The sequence below is a fragment of the Elephantulus edwardii genome, unplaced genomic scaffold (genome assembly GCF_000299155.1).
Source record: "Elephantulus edwardii isolate Elephantulus edwardi_28Jun2011 unplaced genomic scaffold, EleEdw1.0 scaffold00011, whole genome shotgun sequence".
In the NCBI taxonomy this organism is placed as follows: domain Eukaryota; kingdom Metazoa; phylum Chordata; class Mammalia; order Macroscelidea; family Macroscelididae; genus Elephantulus; species Elephantulus edwardii.
Genome location: NW_006399761.1, coordinates 143,051 through 157,340, shown reverse-complemented (window position 1 = coordinate 157,340; position 14,290 = coordinate 143,051).

Below are 14,290 nucleotides of genomic sequence, written 5' to 3'. Positions count from 1 at the left end.
GCCCAGCTTTCCACAGTGGAAGCAATTCTGACCTCCTTTATTACCTTTGGGTGGTACTGTTTATGAGTAAGACTTCCTTTTCCTGACACAGGACCTAAACTGGCAGCAATAGCTGCCCCAATAATTTTTAGCCATTCTCTGGTCTTTTCTCTTCACTCTAGATCCCAGTTGCTAAAAGAGGGAAAAATGTAAATATAAAACAAATAATTTTAAACATTATAATCTTTTAAGCTTAAGGCTAGAAATATTAACAATATGATTATTTCCAATCCAGAGATACATGTTCCATTGCAGTTCCTATTTTCCATAAATGGTTTTGGTGAGAAGAATATTGTAAATATGGATACATTTCCACTATTCCTCCTCCATGCCACGATATAATGTTAATATAATGAGCAGTTATAAATCCATTGCTATCTGTCCTCTAACTTAATTTTTTTAAATTTAAATTTATTATTAATTTCAGTAAAAACTTACAGATGCTTTGGATTTCCATTCATTCATTGTTGCACATTTCTCCCCTCTCAAGGCTCCCCACCCCACCTCCCCCAGAACACTACCCTCTTGGAAAAGCAAAAGAAAAATTCTGTCATTGTTTTACAAACCCTCCCCCAGGTCCACTCCACCATGTAGCCATCGCTCTAGACTCCTGTCATGACAGAAATACCTAATCACATATCTCTTTTAAACAGTTTTCTCCCTCCTCTGTTTCAGTGCAGTATACTTTTACTGAATCCATCTTACACAGTCTCTCCCCAACCCCAGGGTCAGTCCTGTTTTACAACAGTGGCACCATGCAGTGTTTGTCCTTTTGTGACTGAGATACTTCACTCAGCATAATGCCCTCCAGAGTCACCCATTTGGAATAATATTACATGAGTTCCTTGTTTTTCAATGCAGCATAGTATTCCATTGTGTGAATATACCGCAGCTTCTCTATCCATTCGTTTTTTGATAGGCACTTAGGTTGTTTCCAACTCTTAGCTATTGTGAACAGAGCCGCGATAAACATGAGTGTGTATATATCTGCTTGGATGTCAGTTATGGTCTCTTCTGGGTATATTCCCAGTAGCGGAATTCCTGGATCAAATGGTATCTCTATTTGCAACTTTTTGAGAAAGCGCCATACTGCTTTCCACAGGGGTTGCACAATTTTACACTCCCACCAACAGTGAATAAGGATTCCAGTTTCTCCACAACCTCGCCAGCATTTGTTGCTTGGGCATCTGCTATTTCTTTAATGTTTGTAAGTGGCATATTCTTCCTTCATTAATAGTTTAGTGTTAAAGCTCTAGTGTAAAGCTGGTGGTTTGAACCCGCCCAAAGGAGCCTTGGAAGGCAGGCCAGGAGCCTGCTTGGGAAAGCCCACAGCATCAGGGACTTCACGGAGCCCAGTTCTACCTGCATTCGTGGGGTTGGCGCGAAATCAATGCCAAGGCAGCCAAGGAGGGACACCAGCCAGGAGCTTGAGCACAACACCCTGCTCGGTGCTCTCAGGCCCACACTTTTCCCCTTCCTGGGTCCCTTCAGTTACCTCCCCACAGACTTTACTCATTTGGAACCAGGACTTTTGCCTTTGCCGCGCTGATTTGTTAGAGCTCTTTGTATAACTTGCTCTACTGTGCTGGCAACCCAAAGGTACATGGTTCAAATCTACCAGCTGCTCCATGAAAGAGAGAGAGAGAGAGAGAGAGAGAGAAAGAAAGAAAGAAAGAAAGAAAGAAAGAAAGAAAGAAAGAAAGAAAGAAAGAAAGAAAGAAAGAAAGAAGGAAGGAAGGAAGGAAGGAAGGAAGGAAGGAAGAAAGAAAGAAAGAAAGAGAGATGGTCACTCTTCTCCCATGCTCAGGGACACACAATAGTAACAACAATAGTTAAAAAATCCTTGTTGACTTTAATCTTTGCATGGATGGGCACTCTTCTCCCATGTTCAGGGACACACAACAGGGACACACAACAATAACAACAATAGTTAAAAATCTTTGTTGGCGATATATGATTGGGTATTATGGTTATCACAAGAGTCCAGAATGAAGGTTGCATAGTGAAGTGTACTTGGGGTGGTGGGTGGGGGGTATGAGGGGATTGTATACCAATGAAAGAATTTTTCTTCTTTTCAAAGAGAGGAGCAAACTGGAGGGGAGAGGTGGGCAGGGAGAAAAGTGCAACAATGAATGGAAATCCAAAATCTCTGTAAATGTTCATTAAAATTAATAAAATAAAATTTTTTAAAAAATGGAGGGAGGAAAAAAAATCTTTGTCGACTTTTAAGCTTTGTGTGGATGGACAATCTTCTCCCATGCCCAGGGACACACAAAAATTACAACAGTAGTTTAAAATCCTTGTCGGCTTTAAGTTTTGCCTGCTTCTTCTCCCAACCTGTTAATTTTGTAGTTGATGTTCTGGGAGGGCTAGAAATTCTGTTGGTGTAATCTCACCAACTGATTTTGCTTTGTAGTGTGTCTTTCTAACTTTTCTCATCCTCAGACAATGAAAATGTGTTGATTTTATTTCTAGGACTTTCTTTGACTTTATGGGGTAGTATAAAGCCAGCAGAGGCATTTTTCTGTGTGCTATTCTGAGGCAGGCTATCGTTTCATTTTTTTTTTCCATCTTGCTATTACTTGGTAGACACTTTGTGTCTCCTTCTGTATATTTATGTTTGTTGTTGTGTGCCATTGTGTCAGAACCAACCCATAACGGACCCTCTGGCGGGTTTCAAAGGCATTTAATTGCAAGGGAGGAGATTGCCCATTCTTCACCTGCGGAGCATCTGGTGGCCTCGAACCACATGCCTTCAGGATTGCAGCACAGCTTCTTGCCACGAGGCCACCAGTTCTTCCTCTTGTGTGCATATTATAAAGACCATAAAGATCTTTCTGAGCACTCATTTTTTGCCCCATTGATCTTTTTTTCTGTTCACAACAACAACAACTGCCATTTCTGTCACCATCCTGTTGTGTGCCTTCATATCCAGCCCAGAAAGTTCCCTCTCACGTTTTTCAGAATGCCTTTGCTAGTCAGGGTCCGTTTATTGCTCCATGGAAATTTTAAAATAAGTCGATTCAGTCCCTGGAAGGCACAGTTTAAACTATCGCTTAAGCGGCATGAACTTTACTCATTTTAGAAGGAGAACTGACTTTTGGCATATCGGCAAGAACACGGAATGTCTCTGTGTGTTCACACAATCGTTTATTTTGAGTTTTGGCTTGGTTACTTCTTTGGCGTGAAGTCTGTCCTGTGCACCACGGGACGTTAAACCACGCCCTTGGCTTATGTCCACAGATGCAAGTTCCTTTTTCTCAATTGTGACAAAGTGTCTACAGAAATTGGAGGATGTTCCCTGCATGCAGCTTGGTTATCAGATAAAAGACAAGACACCAATATTTTGTCCCATTTATGGCAGGGAACACTCATATTAAATAATAATTTGTAGTTTAGTCTGATTTTTAGTTTATATTTTTACTTTTTAGTATTTTATTTTTAATTTTACTTTATTTGTGTGTGTGTGTTACATCAAATCGAATCTAACTGGTACAGGAGGAGATTTCCCCTCCTTCTCCAGCAGAGCATCTGGTGGATTTGAACCACGTACCTCTGGGATTCAAGTGCAGCGTCTTACCACTAGGCCACAAGAGCTCCTTCTTAGTTTGATTTTTAAATGGAATGAGGTGTCCTGTGTTCTTGTTTGCTAGATTGGTCAGCCCTGCCTGTTGTTGTTAGGAAGGGTGGACCACCCAGCGACCTGTTGTTGCTGCTATCATTAGGTGTTGTTGAGCTGACCATGACTTCCAGTGAGTGACGCTGTGAACACAGATCTGAACCCTGTTCTGCCCTGAACCGTCCTCCCCGTCTCTGATACGTCAGGACCTGTTGTCACAGTCAGGGGGTCGATCCATCTCATCAAGGCTCTGCCTCTCTTCTGGTGACGTTTCCTGTATGATGGCACAGCTGGGGGAGCACATTCAGGGTAGCATAGGTTTGTGGAAATGGAACCTCAGTGGGTATTTCAGCAATTCCTGAACTGTGTTTCCACCCTGCCCATTTGCTGGAACAGAGGTTCATTTGTGGTTGCAGTGAAGCTGAACACTGTGGCACTGATGCATCTAATGTGATAATGGTCACCCATGGTGGACAGTGCTTGGTGGAGTTCCCCGATTAAAACAAGCTTGGAAGCAGGAGTGGTATCCACTTCCGAAAGAGCTTGCTTCCGGAAACCCTATAAACCTGGAGAAACGATGAAAGTTATACAAATGTCAGGTCTTCCATTCATAAAGTTGTTATGAGTTGTCTATGACTCGACGACACTTAACAACAACCACCACCACCTTCCTTGGAGGTTGGACTTCTTCCTTCAGTGTCATTGCTGCTCGGTCATGTGTTGCTTCCTGATAGGATTCTGTGTTAACCAATTCCTTTTGCTACGTTGGGAAAGACAGCTATCAGGGACCTCTCCAAAGGCCTCTGTAAAGCCTCCTCCACCAACTTTGTTAAATACCATGCATTCGGATGCTTTGCCAAAAGAACTACTTAGTAACTCATCCTGTTTTCTTTTTCTTCCCTCTTCAAACTTAGCATTATCGTATTAGCTTTCAGAAAGATATTCTTTAAACCATCCTTTTGTGTCTTTTGCATATTCTGAATTAACTCCTTGAAGGAAGTTGTTTGATTTAAAAAAATATTGCAGTGAAAATATACATAACAATAAACTTTCAGCCACTCAATAATTTCTAGTGACGTTGATAATATTCTTCATGCTGCGTGTGGTCTGTCACTGCTCTTGTTCAGTCTCCGCCTTGTGATTTTCTGCCTGTGAAAACTGTTGGAAGGTCAGCTGTGAGTTAGAGCTGACCTGATACAAAACAACCACCACAACATATATTCTAGAATCTAGTGACTAAGGAGTACCTGATTCACATCATGGTATTTGAATTGCTTTCTAAGCATCTCGCGGTTAGACAATGAAGAAGAATTATAAAGGAACTGATGCTTTGAATTGTGGTGTTGGAGAATACTGGCTATCCCATGGACTGGTGAAAGAACAAACAAGTATTTCTTGGAGAAAGTGCAGCCCTGGTGCTCCTTGGAGGCAGGGACCATAAAACTTGTTTTTACATATGTTGTCAGGAGGTGGCAGTACTTGGAAAGAGACATCCTGCTGGGAAAGAGAAAGAGAAAGAGAGGAAGATGTTCACCCAGATGGGTTGACCCAGGGACTGTAACAATGGGCTTGAGCCCCTCAGAGATGGTGGGGTGGTGCAGGGCAGGGCTCACATCTGTTCATCTGTTCTTCGTAGGGTCGCTGTGAGTCATAGTGGGCTTGACGAGGCATCACAACAAGACCATTGGCTTCCTAATCCATGTGCGTGAGCTCACACGGCATTTGGCCATGTGGCCTATTTCACTGCACATGGGCTTTTCTAGGTTCATCTACGCTGTAACATGCAACAGGGCTTTGCTTCCCTTCACAAGTGTGCAAAACGTCATTGTTTCAGATGACTTTTAGTTTCTTCTTGAGCAGCTCGTGCTGCTTTTAAATTTCCCTGCGTTCCGGGAAAAGCAGCGTGGTGGACACGTAAGCAGGAAAAAATGTTAGTTTAAGCTTGAGGAAAATCCCATCCTCAGAGATTTTCTCAATCTCTTCACCATCCATCCTGATGCTGCCAATTGGCCCAGTGGTGAGAATCTCTGTCTTCTTGACATTGAGCCTCAATCCATATTGGAGGCTGCAGTCCTTGACCTTCTGTAGCAGGCGCTTCAGGTCCTCCTCAGTTTCAGCAAGCAGGGTTGTGTCATCTGTATAACTAGGAGGGACCTAACAACAAGCACCCCACCACCAACACTGCCCTGCAGCTGAGTGTGAGCCATGGTATGGACGTGTAACTTTGTCGCCCTGATCTTCGGGGTCACCCACAGCAGCTCTGTAAAATGAGAGGATTGTGGTTCATTTGGCTTGAACAAAGTCACTGTCTTTCCTGTAAATTCCTTCAGCCACTGGCTCCACCAGGAAGCCCTCGGGGCCTCGGGGCTGGCTGAATAGAGACCTCATGAACTTGTCCCTGGGACATGACCTCAGTCCCGAGGAATGGAGGGATGGGCCTTTCTGATCAGTGGGAGTGGCTGTGGCCTCACTGACCCTTTCCCTCCTTTCGTGAGGCCCTGGTGTGGTAGCTAAGAGTCGGGTTGATCAAGGAAGGCAGGTGGCCCACGTCCACCACCTGCTCCCTGCGAGACCTCAGCACCTGGAAGCACGTCCTCTGCCCCCTGGTCAGCTCTGACTCATCTCGTGACCCTGCAGGACAGAGCGGAACTGCCCAGGACTGAAATCTTTGTGGAAGCCGAGTGATTCATGTTCCCCACACGCGGCTGGTGGCTTTGCACATTCTTCCTGTAATAGTCACAGCTAGGCATCGATGCCCACAAGGTGTGGTGTTGGAAGGGGTAGTGAAGGTCCCCTGGCGGCGAAAAGGACAAACAAGTAGGGTTTGGAGAAGGTGCAGCCAGAGTGCTCCTTGGAGGCAAAAACGGTGAAACTTCAGGTCATAGGCTTTGAGCATGTTGTCAGGAGGGCTGGTCCTTAGAAAAAGACGTCGTACCGGGCAAGGTCAGTGAAAGAGAGGAAATCCCACAATGAGACAGACTGACACAGCCCCTGTGCCCCTGAGCTTGACCATGCCGGTCAAGCCGGAGACAGTGAGGATGGGCAGGGTTCACCTCTCTGGCTTATAATAAGGTCACTAGGAGTTGAACCTGACTCAACAACAGTCAGAAGGGATGGTGGGGACCTGCACCACCACCGCCACTGCCGCCACCACCACCACTCGTTTACCATCCTCTTCCTCCCAACGTTCTCCCCTGTGCGCCGGGATCCATGTCCATTTCCAGCAAAAAACGGCTTGGCACCTGGCAGTCACAGAGCAGGGATTCGCTGTGCCTGGCAGTGCCCAGCCTTCAGGCCCCCGGGGAGGTGAACACGCGTGCTCACTGCCGTGTTAAACGCTTTCCTGTTTGAGGAGCAGCAACGCCTGCAGCCAGTGCTCCCAGCGCTGGGAGGGGGAGTCTGGGTCCCAGAACCTTTCTTTCTTGTCCTTTCTCATTTGAGCCCTCAGAGTCCTCGCTTTGGGGCTCAGAATCACCACAGGGGTGGCCCTGTGCTCTTGTGACTTGGACTGACAGCTTTCTTTCTGTGTCTAAGCCCAGATACCACCCTGAGGTTGAAAGTGTCCAGAGAAGGGACATTCCAGGCCACAAGCACTATCTATGGACAGCGTGTGATGGATCTGCAAGGCGCTGGGGTCCCAGGAGCCCCACAGTAGGAAAAGAAATGACATGTGTCATTATACCCTTTCTTACAGAAGGGTGAATGTCCCATATCAGTCTTTAATGGGGTGTTTGTCCCATCCACAGGATGGAGCAAGAGTCCCTGAGGGATGGACCCAGCCCCAAACCCCCAGAGGCAAGACCCCCCGATTCCAGGCCATGCAAGCCCAAGTGGTGTGCTGGAGACATCCACACCCTGGTGTCCAGGAGCCTGAGGTGGGCCCTGTGCTATCGTCCTTGCTCCAGTGCCTGGCCAGCCTCTGCTGAGGGGCACAGCAGGCCAGACAGGGCCCTGTCCCTCTGGAATCTGTCCTTCTTGCTCCAGTCCCTGGTCAGCCTCTGCTGAGCGGCACAGCAGGCCAGACAGGGCCCTGTCCCTCCACTGGACAGACTGTGTACCTCAGCGGTGCCCTCGTGTGTCCGTATCTGGAATTGCCACCTCATTTAAGCTTGCAGCCTTCACACCAGGCTCGCCTCCCCACTCAACCCCTCTGCCATCCCAGTCTCCTCCCAGGCGCCCTCAGGTCTTTCATTCTTCATTCTTAGGGTCTCTATGAGTCGTAGTTGACTCAATGATATCCAACAATCCAACAGGCTGGAGAGCGAAGATGTGTGAGGTATCAGGTGCTAAGGCGGGCCTCGCTGGTAAGGTGAAGAAGGGGCAGGAACCTCCAAGGTGAGGACCAGCTGTGTGGACACATAGGGACGAGGTGTCTGGGCAGAGAGAAGGCAGGAGTAGAGGCCCCGAGGTTGGCGTGCCCCCAGTGGGTTTGAGGAAGGGCCAGGAGGCTGGGTGTTGGGCAGAGTGACCGATGGGGAGATGAGGTCCTGATGCCAGTCATGCCGGGTCTGCCCCACCTGGTGGGACTTGTGGGGCTTGTTCCAAGCTAACTGAAGAATCCTTAGAATGATCTGGAGTAAAGAGCTGCTGCTCTGATGCTCTTGAAGAGAACACGTGGGCCGCCTTGTATGGAATGAGGCAGAAACAGAACACCTAGTTAGGAGCTTACAGCCGTCACAGGTGAGAGGTGCCTGACGGGAGGCCCAGGGCCAGTGGAAGGTGCTGCCCCACTCTAGGGACATTGTGAAAGGAAGGCCGGCAGCTACCCTGGTAGGATGGCTGTGGGAGCACTGGAAAATCAAGGTCAAGGTGGGCTGTGGGATTCTGACCTGAGCAATGGCGAGCCTGACGTTGCCCCAAGAGCGTAAGAGCAGGGCAGGCTGGAGGGGAGAACCCCACGGAGGAGCAAGGGTTACCTTCTCATGCAGGTTGAGGTCTTGAAACACCGTTTCCATGGGTGCAGGTTCAGGCCTGGGATAGGACGGGCGGACAGGATGAGCCTGGGGCAATTTGACACCCCAGTGGCAGGGGAACCATCAAAGGCAAACAAGGTTTATAACAAATAAACAACAAATTAGTGGCTGGTTTAACAGGGCTCTGCTTGCCAAGGATGGGATAACTGGTCCCCAATAAAGAGAGAGCCAGAATGGACTGAGACTTCAACCACTCTGGGTTTTAGGAGGTTGGTAAAATGGGGCTCCTAACAGGTCCTGTTGGACGGATAGGAGACCAGCTCAGCTTCTGATAGTTGGTAGCTACACCTCAGGGCACGCGAGGGGCTCTTCATTGAAGCCTCTCAGCTAATGAAGGATGTTGTTGTTACGTGCTGACAAGGAGGAACAGACCCTCCAGTGGTTTTCAGAGGCTGTCAATTGCATGGAAGGAAATTGCCCATCTTTCTCCAGCGGAGCATCTGGTGGATTTGAACCACATGCCTTTGGGATTGCAGTTCAACTTCTCCCCACTAGGCCACCAGAGCTCCCTAAGGAAAGGTAGAGTGGCAGGATTTGAATGTGGCTCTCTGGCAACCCTGATTAGGTAGTGGGTCTAGGCAGCGAGTGCTGCAATCCTGAAGGCTCGCGGTTCGGGGCCACCACCAGCTGCTATGCGGGAGAAGGATCTTGCCAAGAATCAAAGCTGTGTTTGACTCAGCCTCTAACTCCTGACCACCGGTCATGGACAGCGGCAGAGCAGTGGACACGAGGACTCCACGGAGGGGCGCCCTCGGCGAGGTGTAGATGAGGAAGATTACGGGACACGTGGCCTTGTGACAACAGTTATGTGGGAAAGAGAGGCCTCCTGGGAGGATTCGTCACAGCTCAAGAGCCTGAGAAGACCGACTGACCAAACCCTCTGTGCTTAGTGTCATGATGTTCATACTCCGTGCAGAGGCCTGGGCATTGTCCCCGTGGTCTTTTCAAGAACCCCATGAAAGTGCTGATGGAGCTCTGAGGCCCCCGGCAGAGTGAGGAGGTAGGAGTGGGGGACTTCCAGGTGCCAGAGCCCTGGATCAGCACAGGGCGCTTTGCGGGGACCCTTGCAGCCCAGTCTGAGCTTGTTTGGAGACCCTTCCTCGGACAGTTTGTGCAGGCTCCTTGCAAACTCCACGCTGCCGGCCTTCTCATCACCCATCACGTGCAGGAAAGCCATTGAAGCATTTGTACTCTGACCCAGGTGTCTGTCTGAAGGTCAGGCCTGAATCCCCATAGCTCGGGTTGCACCCTTCCTGCCGTCCATTCTTTGTGACTGTTCGTGACAGATGAGGGTGACGCAGACCTCACAGACCGCATTCTTGGAGAGAGGGCTAGGAGGGCCAGCCAGGCAGCACTGGGTCCTCACAGAGGCCAGAGCTGCCTGAATAAAGCCTGGAAGCAGCTTCTGGGTGTGAGGCTGAGGTCCGAGCTGGGGCTGGAGAGCTGGGGCTGTTTGATCAATACCATTTCCCCTCTAACACTGTTGTTGTTTTCCACCTCACTCATTTTATTTTTGCTGTGTTAGTAGTGATGGGAAGAAGCCTAGCTGACCGGTGGGTAGGGTCCAGGCCACAAGCGTTAGATGAAACTGTGTGAGAAGCTTCTTCCAGCCCTAACACTTCCTCCTCACTTCCCACAGGGAGGGACCCCGCATCCGCTCCAGTTGAGGTGGCCAGACGGCCTCTTGTTTCCCCAGGTGACCTGTACTAATGTGGCCTTTCAGGATGACCCCCAGAGTGCTGGAAAGAGAGCAAGGGCAGGGCTCAGCTCCAGAACTCTGGACTCGAGTCCAACTTCCTCACATTCAGAGGCACTTTGGTAAAATGGACTGAATGTGAGGAAGTTGGACTCGAGTCCAGAGAGTTCAGAGTTCTGGAGCTGAGCCCTGCCCTTGCTCTCTTTCCAGCACTCTGGGGGATCATCCTGAAAGACCACATTAGTACAGGTCACCTGGGGAAACAAGAGGCCATCTAAAGTGCCTCCCACCTCCCTAGCCTGGAAAGAATGAGGACACTCCATTCACACTGAGGGCCTGTGGCCAGGAGGGCCAGTCCTTGGGAAAGGCCATCATTCACGCTGGGAAAGATGGAGGGTCAGAAAGAGAGGGGCAGACAACCAAGGAGATGGGTGGACGCAGCCACTGGAACACCATGTATGACAGGGGGTGAGGGTGGTGAGGAGAGGACAGGGCCAGATCCACTGACCACAGGGTCGCTGGGAGTCACGGTTGACTATATGACATCTGACAACAGCATCAACGTGGAGAAATCCTGCTCCTGCCAAAAGACTGAGCTGAAGAGAGAAGTCATCTTCAGGACTCCCCTGCTCCCCTCTGGACGCCCCTCGTCTATAATCCCAGGAGGCTTTTGAACCTTATTCTAAGATTATCTGTCTGCTCCCACCCCTCAACACCTCACGATGCCTTGAAACAAGGGCTCTGTTCTGTTCTCTTCAGTCTTGGTGCCAGGAACGGTACCTGGCCCCGACTAGCGTCATGGGAGACACTGTCAGTTACACCTTACAGTTATTCAGCGGATTACACGGAGTCATTCGTTGAAGGTCTGTTTTCTCCACCACGCTATGAAGGCCGTGGGGGATGAAACACCATCTTTACCCCTCTTCACGTTGCCAGATCTTAACACACAGCAAGGGTGCAGTAAGTGTTTAATAGACAAAACTGAACCAAGGCTCAGCTACAGCGCTCTTCCCCATGCCCGTGGCCAGCGCCGCCGATCTCCAGATGGCCTCCAGATGGCGCTCTCAGCACGGCCAGTGGCCGGTGGCCGGACTGTCAGAACAAAGCTGACTGTCCTGGGGGGCGTGCAGCCCGGGCACTCCTGAGAGGCCAAGATGGTAAACTTCATCTCCCGAACCATGGGCATGTGGTCAGGAGAGACACAGCAGCCTGGGAGAGCTGCAGGGTCAGAGGAAGAGAGGACGACCCCAGGGAGATGGATGGATACAGTGACCGTCACAGTGGGCTGGGGCACAAGTCAGTCCTCGCTTTCCTTACCTACACAGATGTCATGATCTTATCTATACGCCATCCTCCACCCTCTGCCCCATTGCAGCCCACTGCATAGACCCTTGTGGTTGTTGGGTTAAGTGTCTCCCAGTGGACTACAACTCCCAGTGACCCTGTGAACAACAGATCCCGGCCCTTTAGTCGGCTTGGCTCCACAGTCAACACTCTTGGCACCAGCAGCCAGGAAAAACATATCGCGATGGGAAAGTCTGGGTTAGAGACCTCTCCAAAGTACTGAGGAGCAATGGTGTCACTCTGGAGACTAAGTTGCTCCTAATACAGGCCATGGTCTTTGCAATTATCTTTGTTATGCATCAGAGAGCTGAACAATGACTACAGAGGATAGAAGGAGAATTGATGCCTTTGAGCTGTGGTGTTGGAGAAGAGTATTGAATATACCATGGACTGCTAAGAGAACAAACAGGTCCATCCTGGAGGGGGTTAAACCAGGCGGCTCCTTGGAGGCAGGGATTCTGAACCTTTGTGTGACATACAAGGAGGGACCATCCTTGGAGAGAAATGCCATGCTTGGGAGGGTGGAGGGACAGTGCTGGAGAGGAAGACCCTCTATGAGGTGGATTGATTCAGTGTTGGGGTAATATGGGTGGGTGTGTAGGAGACAGTGAGATTGGCCCAGGATAGAGCAGAGTTTAGGGCTGTTGTACATAGGGTCACTATGAGTCAGGCACATAACAACAAACAACGACATCTTTGTTGTGGTAAAAACAAACAAACAAATAAGCAAACACACAAACAAACAAAATCCCCCAAAACGTAACACGTGAAGCTGTTGGATTCAGAGCAGTAAACACAGCTAAGTCTTGCTTCCTGGCTCCCTGGTACTCTGTCTCTGCCCTGTAGGAAGGCACTGCAGGCTTGGGAGATGGACCTTGGGACAGAGATTACAGCGAGTACACTCTCCTTGCTGGATGGATAACCCAGTACTGTGTTGCTCAGTGGCTGCTGGGTGGAGCTTCCCCTCCCCACCCCAGCAATGGAGGGAATGGAGGGAATATCTGTCCCAGGGTGGTGGGGCCAAGGCTATCTGAGAGGAGGGCGTGGTCAGCCGAATTTCTGAGCTGCTGTTGACGCCAAACCACCTCTTTGTATGCACATCTGTAAACCTAGCATGAGTACAAATGCCCGGGGAGCTCTCCTTGCCCTCTGCCCCCGGCTCCTGAGGAGTGTCAACTCCAAGATCCAACGTGATGCACAGATCTGTACGAGACAAAAAAGGGCTGGTCCTCCAGGCCAGACTCCTAGAGTTGGGGTCCCGAGGGCACTGTACATGGAGCCAGTCTCTCCTGTTCCTCATTTGACAGTTCCTCTGCTGACCTAGTGGGAAGAAGCAGTGTTACAATCCCCAAAGCACACCGTTTGAGTCCACCAGCTGCTCTGTGGAAGAAAGATGGGCAGTCTCCTCCTGTGTGACTTACAGCCTCTGAAAACCCGCTGGAGGGTCAGCTCCGACTTGACGCCCCACAGCAATGACATTGGCACACGACCTGGTAGCTGTGGATCAGGTTAAAGCCCCTTCTTGCCATTATCTGTCCTTAAATAGGGACGCTGTTAAGAAAGGCTAGGATCCAAGTAAAGGGGAGGCAACTTCCCCGCATGGGAGGTGGGGTGTGGTGTGTCCGTTGAGGGCACTCTCAGAGCCTGAGTTACCATCCTCTGCTAGGCATTAAGCACATGGTCATCCTCCTATGCCCTCTGATGCCAGGGCTGCAGCTCTGCAGGACCCCAATTCTCTGCAGCCAGCAGCCTCCACAGAGAGGATGGGCAGACCAATGCTCTGGCCCTGCACACACTTCCAATCTCTCTGTGTGGGCACATATGGGAAGCCAGACTTTATACCAAATATTGTATGAAAACCTTTGTTCACGAATTGAAGGAATTACAAATTTATAAGTTAGGTTTTTCTCTTGCGGCAGATCCCAGAAAATGAACTGTTTGTTCCCTGCAGACAGGAGACAGCTTGAGCCCCTCTACAGAGGGAGTGTTACTTCCTGTGAAATACTTCCTCAGCATTAGGTTGACAATAGAGAAAAATTCAGCTTCATTTACAAGGAATTCCTTTTATGATTTGCTTCCCCTGATTATCAATAAATACACAGAGAAACATGACTTGGGGTCTTCAGTCAAGAACTGCTGGCCCCTGTTTTACACTCTCTGTTTTATTTCATTCCTGGCTCTCTGTCTCATTATTAATTATTATAAAATTACTTTGTCCTCGGTCTGCAACAGGCACATCAGCCTGGCGCTACCAGCAAGTGGCATGGAGAGAGGGAAGACTGGGAGAGGAAGAGAGACCGCCTTGCTTCTATGGCTTCACCACAGCCACTCTTTGTCTTGCGGTGAGATGGTGCACTCCACGGGGACTGTTTCGAATTTACAATTTCCGCCACAAGCCCAGCCCAGCTTGAGAGGTAATTGTTGTGTACCATCAAGTCAGAACCGACCTATAGCTGAGCCCCCAGCAGGTAATCAAAGGCAGTAAATTGCACAGGAGGAGATTGCCTATCTTTCTTCCTCAGAGCAGCTGGAGGATTCAAACCATTTGTCTTCAGGGTTGCAGTCCAGCTTCTTCTTTTTCTTTTTCACCTTTTTTTTTAATTATTATTAAATTTTATT